The sequence below is a fragment of the Lagenorhynchus albirostris genome, chromosome 2, assembly GCF_949774975.1.
Source record: "Lagenorhynchus albirostris chromosome 2, mLagAlb1.1, whole genome shotgun sequence".
NCBI lineage: Eukaryota > Metazoa > Chordata > Mammalia > Artiodactyla > Delphinidae > Lagenorhynchus > Lagenorhynchus albirostris.
In genome coordinates this window covers 151,493,778-151,502,624 of record NC_083096.1, presented here as the reverse complement: position 1 = coordinate 151,502,624, position 8,847 = coordinate 151,493,778, and the positions used below count along the sequence as shown (strand labels likewise).

At 38.9% G+C, this 8,847-nt stretch overlaps 2 pseudogenes; both read left to right on the top strand.

Moving 5' to 3' along the window:
• Positions 1 to 202: 202 nt before the first annotated feature.
• Positions 203 to 921, top strand: LOC132516249 (peroxiredoxin-1-like; annotated as a pseudogene).
• Positions 922 to 1,227: 306 nt separating this feature from the next.
• LOC132515560 (adapter SH3BGRL-like) lies at positions 1,228 to 2,709 on the top strand (annotated as a pseudogene).
• Positions 2,710 to 8,847: the final 6,138 nt, after the last annotated feature.

Sequence of the window (8,847 nt, the reverse complement as noted above, 5' to 3'; positions counted from 1 at the left end):
ACAACAGCAAAATACACATGAAACATTTACCAAAATAGACTATATGCTAGCACACAAAGCAAGTCAATAAATTTAAAAGGATTCAAGTCATACTAAGTATGTTTTCTGGTCACAGCAGAATTAAATTAGAAATCAATAACAGAGGCCTGTCTTCTTCCTGACTGGTCCTGGCGGTTTCTGTCTGAGAACTGCTGATAGCAATATGTTTTCAGGACATGCCAAAATTGGGCACCTTGCCCCCCAGTTCAAAGCAACATCTATTATGCCAGATGGTCAGTTAAAAGATATCAGCCTATCTGACTACAAAGGAAAATGTGTTGGGTTATTCTTTTACCCTCTTGATTTCACTTTGTGTGCCCCAGAAAGGTGATAGGGCAGATGGATTTAAGAAACTCAACTGCCAAGTGATGGGTGCTTCTGTGGCTTTTCACTTCTGTTATCTGGCATGGATCAACACACCCAAGAAACAAGGAGGACTGGGACCCACGAACATTGTCTTGATATCAGACCCCCAGCGCAACATTGCCCAGAACTATGGGTATTAAAGGCCTACAAAAGCATCTCATTCGGGGGCCTTTTTACTATTGATGATAAAGGTATCCTTTGACAGATCACCATAAATGACTTTCCTGTCTGCCACTCTGTGGATGAGGCACTGAGACTAGTTCAGGCCTTCCAGTTAACTGACAAACATGGGGAAGTGTGCCCAGGTGGCTGGAAGCCTGGCTGTGATACCATTAAGCCTGATGTCCAGAAGAGCAAAGAATATTTCTCTAAGCAGAAGTGAGCGCTGGGCCATTTTAGGGCCAGGCTGCAGTAGGTGGCCATGAGAACAAAACCTCTTTTGTACTATTGTCATGCTTAAAATACAAGACCTTACACTCAGCCCAGATGTGGTGTGGGGACAGGACAGGCCTTTCCTGCAGGTGTTGGGGAGGCCACCCTTTCTTCCTCTGGGGGGAATGGTCTGAGCTGTATTATGGGGCAGGCCAACTGATGTGTACAGTAGTAGGGTATCACTTTTGATCTTTTGTAGTTTCTATTAAACTTGAACTGAGAAAAAAAAAGAAATCAATAACAGAAAGTAATCTTGAAAATTTTCAAATATTTGGAAACTAGATAACATATTTCTAAATAATCCATAGGTCAAAGAAGAAATTTAAAGGGAAATTAGAACATATTTTGAATGTAATGAAAATGAAAACCACTACATATCAAAATTTCCGGATGTCACTAACGTAATACCTACGGAGAAATTTATGACGAAGCAACTAATGACTACACTAGAAAAGAGGACAAATAAAGTCATCTGTATTCTACTAAATGACAGTATTAGGAAAGAAGACCACAAATCAACAACCTAAGCAACAACGAAAAGAACAAATTAAACCCAAAGTAAGCAGAAGAAAGGAAGTAATAAAGATCTGAGCAAAAACAAATACAATAGGAAACAGAAAAACATTAGAGAAAATCAATGAAACCAAAAGCTGGTTCTTTGAGATCAATAAAATTGATAAACCTCTAGTCAGACTGATCAAGAAAAAAGAGACACGAATTACCATTATCAAGAAGGAGAGAGGTGACATTACTACAGATTCTATATATAGTAAAAGAATAATAAGGAAATATTATGAACATACTTATGCCAAGGAATTAAACAAATTCCTTGAAAGAACTCAAACTACCAAAAATCACTCAAGAAGAAATAGACAACCTGAATTACCCTATACTTATTAAAGAAATTGAATGTGCATTTACAAACCTTCTCATAAAGAAAACTCCAGGCCCAGGTGCTTTCCTGATGATTTCCATCAAACATTTGAGGAAGAAATAATATTAATGCTGTACAAACTCTTCCAGAAAATTGAAGAGGAGGGCATACTTCTTATTTCATTCTTTGTGACCAGCATTACCCTAATTACCAAAGTTAGAAAAGGATATTACAAAAGAAGTACCCATATCCCTCATGGACATAGAGGCAAAAATTCTTAAAATTAAAAAAAAATTTATCCAAAGATATATAAAAAGGACACTTCCTCATGACTGACTGGAGTTTACCCCTAGAATGCCAGGTTGGTATAATATTCAAAAAAATCAACCAATGTCATTTACTATATTAACAAACTAAAATTAAAAATCATACGCAAAAAATAGGCTCTTCGGCCATTTGCAGGACTCAGCTACAACCGTTGTTCCCAGGATAGTGATCCGTATGTACATTGCACCTTCCTCTGGCTCCATGGTGATCAAGAAGAAACAGCAAGATGCGCTTGATTTCTTAGAAGCTAACAAAATAGGATTTGAAGAAAAAGATATTGCAGCCAGTGAAGACAACTGGAAGTGGATGAGAGAAAATATTCCTGAAAAGTCGACCAGCCAAAGGGTACCCCCTGCCGCCTGAGATTTTCAATGAAAGTCAGTACCATGGGGACTAAGATGTCTTCTTTGAAGCCAGAGAAAATAATGCAGTGTTTGCCTTTTTTAGGTTTAACAGCCCCACCTGGTTCAAAGGAAGCAGAAGCGCAGGCGAAGCAGCAGCCATGAACCTTAAACATTTTGCCTTAAGAATCCTGAAAAAGGAGTCTCCAAAATTATCTTGCCTTCAAAAGAAATAGCCTTAATGTTGAAATAACAGATTAGTTGGTGTTTTCACATGCAAACAATCAAAATGAATACATAATTAAAATGTGAACGTTATGATGAGAAGAGTGGGAGATGAACATAAAATTTTAAGTAGATGTCATGGAATAGTATTGTTGTCTGCTGACATTTTATGTACTTCAGTGATTTTGAAAAGCAAACGCCTGTTCCCTTTTCTGGTATTATTATTGCAGCTTAAGTATATCTGTAGCTCTACACTGTGTAATTTTGAAAGGAGGGTGAGAAAGAAAGAATCTGTCTCTTGTTGCCAAATTGCCTCATTAGTTTTAGTGAACAAAAATATGTACCTTTCTGGGCTTCCCTGGTGGCGCAGTGGTTGAGGGTCCGCCTGCAGATGCAGGGGACGCGGGTTCGTGCCCCGGTCCGGGAAGATCCCACATGCCACAGAGTGGCTGGGCCCATGAGCCATGGCCGCTGAGCCTGCGCGTCCGGAGCCTGTGCTCCGCAACGGGAGAGGCCACAACAGTGAGAGGCCCACGTACCGCAAAAAAAAAAAATATGTACCTTTCTGATGTGAAATCGTTGTGATTAAAAAGTAGTTGCAAATGATGTTTATGATATTTCAGACATTATAATTTCCTATAGTAATTATAACATTCCTATTCTTTTGAAGTTGAAACTTCTATGTACTGAACCACAGGTTTTCTAAGCTTCTAAATGTAGCCTTTCATTGCATATTTCAGTGGTCAGAACAGATGACCTCACATACACACACACACACACACACACACACACACACACAAAGTTGTATTCAGTTTCTGGATTAACTACACAGCTATGATGCAATCACGTTACTAATTTGCTTGCCCAGTGAAATATGCTTATAAATGTTATGGAAGTGGGATGGCAGATAAGTTTAAAATGACACCCTTTTGCAAAGAGCTCAGACTTTTAATGAACTATTTTAAAATGGGTTGGAACTGGGAATTCCCTGGCAGTCCAGCGGTTAGGACTCCACACTTCCACTCCAGGGGCACAGGTTCGATCCCTGGTCAGGGAACTAAGATCTCGTGAGCCGTGTGGCATGGCCAAAAAAGAAATAGGTTGGAACTCATTTTTCCCCTTTTAAAACAACTTGTGATCACGAATGCCATTATCTCTCAGATATTTGACCTTTTTGTTTCAGCTTAGGCATATATTGTATGAGTACGTTAATCTAAGCAGAGAGAATCTTTTCTATGCCTCTATTCTAGCGAATAGCAGATAAAAGGATAATAATAATCCTTTTATATTTAATAATAATATAATTTCATTATAATTTAATATTATTAAACATTATTTTATTTAATAATAATCAGATAAAAGGATCCATTTGAAAACTGTTAATTTTGAAAACTTCTAAGAAGCCAAAACATTATGGCCTAAATCACCCAGAAGACATATATATTGTATTTTAGTTCCACGTTAACTTTTTATCGATACTTTAGTTCCACAGTACTAAAAGCAAACACCTTTTACTTTAAAGTACTTTATCATATCATTTGATGTATGCAAGTCTGTGCTCTTTGACAAAATCAACATATAATGAAGACATGGCTTTGTTTACTGAGATTCAAACTTGATGCAATCTTTAAAATAAACTCAGTACTTTCAGAAACATAAAAAAAATGTATAAAATAAATAAGCTACAAGTATATATAGTACAACAAGGCAATATAGCCAATATTTTAGAATAACTATAAATGGAATATAACCTTTAAAATTTTTGAATCACTATGTTGTACAACTGAAACTTATATAATATTGTACATCGATTATACTTCAATAAAAAAAGGGGAAAATTGTGTGATCATCTCAATACATACAGACATATCAGTTGACAAAGTTAACATCCATTCTTGATAAAAACTCTCAGAAAACTAGAAATAGAAGGGAATTTCCTGACCTTGATAAAAGGCATCTATGAAAACCTTATGGCTATCATTATACCTAATGGTGAAAAAGGAATGTTTTCCCTAGGATCAGGAACAAGGCAAGGAGCCAAGGCAACAAGGCAAAAGATAAGGAAATAAAAGACATTCAGATTAAAAAGGAAGAAGTAAGACTGTCTTTACTCATAGGTGATGTGATCTTCTATACAGAAAATCCTATGTAATCTACAGAAATGCTAGCATTAGTGAATGAGTTTAGCAAGGTCAGGGATATAAGACAAAATATACAAAACTCAATTGTATTTTATATGTTAGTAATGAAAAATCAGAAATTAAAATTAATAACTTAATACTATTTATAATAACATCAAAATATTAAATACTTATGAATAAAGCTGACAAAAGATGTGCAAGATCTATATGCTGAAAACTATAAAATACTGCTGAAAGAAATTAAAGAAGACCTAAATTAGTAGAGAGATCAACTGTTCATTGGCCAGAACACTCAATATTGTTAAGATATCAATGGTCCCCAAATTGTGTCATGTACATTGAACTTTAGGAAGTGAAATGATGCTTTATATTTATTAGGGGAGCTTTCTTCATAAAGGAATTTCATGATAACCACACTGAGAAGGAAGGAAGTGATTTGCGCATTTTGTAACTCATGACACAAGGCTGTGCATTCATTCATTCACTCATCTATTTATCCATGTTTTACATTCTACCTACTTCCAGAAAGGATCCCGTCAGTTTGCTTGCATGATACCCTGATATGTGCAAGATTGCCTTGTTCTGAGTGTAAAATGAGGACAGTAATACCTATTTTTCGGGGTTGTTGTCAATAGCAAAGATAATATATGTAGAGTACCTACAGGTGCAATAAATTGGAGCCATTATGGATACAGAACAATATTAATAACTCAAAAATATATTTATGATTTAGTATTAATTCAATCTTACAGTAACACAATGTTGATTGTTATAATATTGATATATTATAATATAAGTTAACTGAGGACATGATGCAAGAAGGCCATCCTGGCCAACCAGATCAGAAGAATACATCTGGAGCTCAGTACGGTGACCAGATAGAGGGTTATTACATCCATGTAAGAAAATAGGAAATAAAAGATTTGGCAGCACTTAATTTTCCACTCAAAGCTCTGAGAAGAGATGCTGTAAAGCAACTGTGTCTGTGGCTTCTGATTTTGGACCTCGGGAGGCACTTCCTGCTGTGCTTCTTTGCCTCCTGGACTGTGTGTGCCTTTGCCCAAAGTGGACTCTGTTTCTTCTCCTCTTTCTCCTTCCCTTCCTGGTCATCCTCCTGATTCTTTCAATATATTTGTTTCCTGATAATCACAGTTATACATGTTCAAGGTAGAAAATTTAGAAAATACACAGCGAAAACCATAAAGCTCACCTTCATTCCCCTCTCCCACCCTCAGAAATAACCACTGCTTAATATCTACATTTTTGCCTTTTTTCTAAGCATATTCTGCCTAAATTGTATCATCCTATGCTTCGTTTTAAAAATTTATTGTTTGGGATATAGTGAAAATTTCCCAGTGCTATTAAAGATTGTTCTATCATGTGATTATGAAATACTGCATAGTATTTCATTGCAAGAATGTACCATAAATAATCATTCCCATTTTAGTGGACTTTTAGGTTGTCTTCAATTTTTTTCTTTTCGTAAATAACTTTGTGATGAGCATCTGCACCATCAAATCCTCATGCACATCCTTATTTATTTCTGTAGTATTCTTTTCTGGAGGAGAAATTACTGGATTAAAACTTTTGCCTAGGGCTTCCCTGGTGGCGCAGTGGTTGAGAGTCCGCCTGCCGTTGCAGGAGACACAGGTTCGTGCCCGGGTTCGGGAAGATCCCACATGCCGTGGAGAGGCTAAAAAACTTTTGCCTACATGTAAACCTTTTGATACTTATTGCTAAATTTTCCTTGTGAAAGTAGTTTAGCAATGGACAAGGGAGTCAGTTTGCCCACATGTGTGCTGACTCTGGGTATTTTTCCCCCTGATATTTGATAATTTGAAGGAAGACAAAGCATATCTAACTGTGGTCTTAATTTGCATTTCTCTAATGACTGGAGAGTGAAAGTCCTGTATCTGGTGTCATCCTTTCTAGCTCTCCTCCCGAAGCTACCTCACCTGCCCTCATTACTCAGAGTGACAATTGGATGGAAGGACTTCATTTGCTTTTTTAAAAAAATAGAAATATATATTACATTTATTTGTATTTTAACAACCCACATTGTCAGTTTTTAATTATTCCTCATTTATTTCCAACTTTTTTTTTTTTTTAATTTTTGGCTGTGTTGGGTCTTCGTTGCTACGTGCGGGCTTTCTATAGTGGTGGTGAGTAGGGCTGGGGAGGGCTACTCTTCCTGGGGCACACGGGCTTCTCATTGCAGTGGCTTCTCTTGTCACAGAGCACAGGCTCTAGGTGCGCGGGTTTCAGTAGTTGTGGTGTGTGGGCTCAGTAGTTGTGGCTCGCAGGCTCTAGAGTACAGGCTCAGTAGTTGTGGTGCATGGGCTTAGTTGCTCCGTGGCATGTGGGATCTTCCCACGGCTCGAACTTGTGTCCCCTGCATTGGCAGGTGGATTCTTAACCACTGCACCACCAGGGAAGCCCTGCTTTTTTATTCTTAGTATCTGGTGCAGACCATTGCACCACATGTTTTCTATGAATGCTCACTATAGCCCTATCTACGAGGTGGGTACTATTATTAACTCCACTTCATGTGTGAATGAGAGGAGACTTGGAGTAAACTAGTCTGTCCAAGGTCACACCAGGGAGGTGATGGCAGAACCAGGGCTTGAACCCAGGCTGACTCTAGAGCCCATCCTCTTAATCACTTAATGAACTATCTGAATCTAGGAAGATGGGGCCCTGGGGGTCTTCTTTTATTAAATTTCAGGCAGCCCTTGTTCAGCTTGCAGCTCCACATCACTCTGGGCGTGGCTACCCAGGTTGTGTTTCAAAAATACCTTCTCATTGAGGGTTTGGGGATTGGGGTAATTCCAGGGCATCCAGGGCCCTGCCTACTTCCACCTTCAACCTTAGTTGATAAGGTAGAGAGCCTTTCTCATTTACCTAACTTGTCTTGTTCACTTTCTGAGTAGCTGGTAACCTGCAGGAAAGTGGGTGGGATGGAGGCAAAACAAACGAACAAACAAACAACAACAACAAAACCATCCTAACCGTATTCCTAACCTTACAATGTCCTAGCGTTATGTTGCCATTTGCAACATCAGGGGATTAGGGGGGTGTTATATGCATGCATCATGATTTTAAAACAACGAACAAAGAAAACAACCCTAAAGCAGTATGCTGCTCACTGTGAGAAAAACAGAACTGGAAACGTGTTCAAAGCTTGAGTCCATCTTCAGTTTCCCCATCTTGCTTTGACTGCCCCACCTCCTCCAAGCCCCACTTCGCCATCTTCCAAGACCTGCAGAGATCTGGCCTTATGACTTCCATAAAACTCTCCTCTATTTTTTTTTTTTTTTTTGTCAGTGCCACATGGCTCGTGGGATCTTAGTTCCCTGACCAGGGATTGAACCCAGCCCCTCTGCAGTGAAAGTGCTAAGTCCTAACCACTGGACTGCCAGGGAATTCCCAAAACCCTCTTCTTTGGAAAGGGTTTGAAGTCTTGGAGAGAATGTAAGAGACAGTTTCTCTCTTCCTCAAATATTTGCATTTGAACTTCAACCCCAGGGGTGGCATGAAAGATTTGTTTCCTGCTCAAGGAATTTCATAGAAAGTAGCAAGTAGGAGGGGAAAGAGTCGTACAGGAGGGAATCCCTTAGGGTCTCCCTGTGCTTAGTGCACACAGTGACCCACACCTCCCAGGGACGATCGTCCTCTTTTAGTTTAGTAATAATAACAATAGGCATATGTGGCAAGTGCTCTACATGCATCATGTCGTTGAACCCTCACATTTGCCTGTGAAGAAGTTTCCCCATTTATACATTAAGAACTGAAGACCCACAGATGTCAACTTTCCCAGGGACACAGAACTAGTACACGGGTGGAGCTAAGACTTGAACCCAGGTCTTTCTAACTGCAGACCCTGAACTTGTAGGATTAGTGCCTTCATAATGAAATGCAGGAACTTCACTGCCCTGGTTTCTTGTTTCTCAATAGTCAAACTTGAAAAGCTGTCAGGGAAGAGCTCCAGGCTACATTGTGGGTCCACGATTGGCTTGCAATAGGCACTTCCCAAGCCTGACCTGGGACACTAAATGCAAAAAGAAGCCAGTCCTCCCGTGTTTACCTGGCTAGCTCTGGGTAT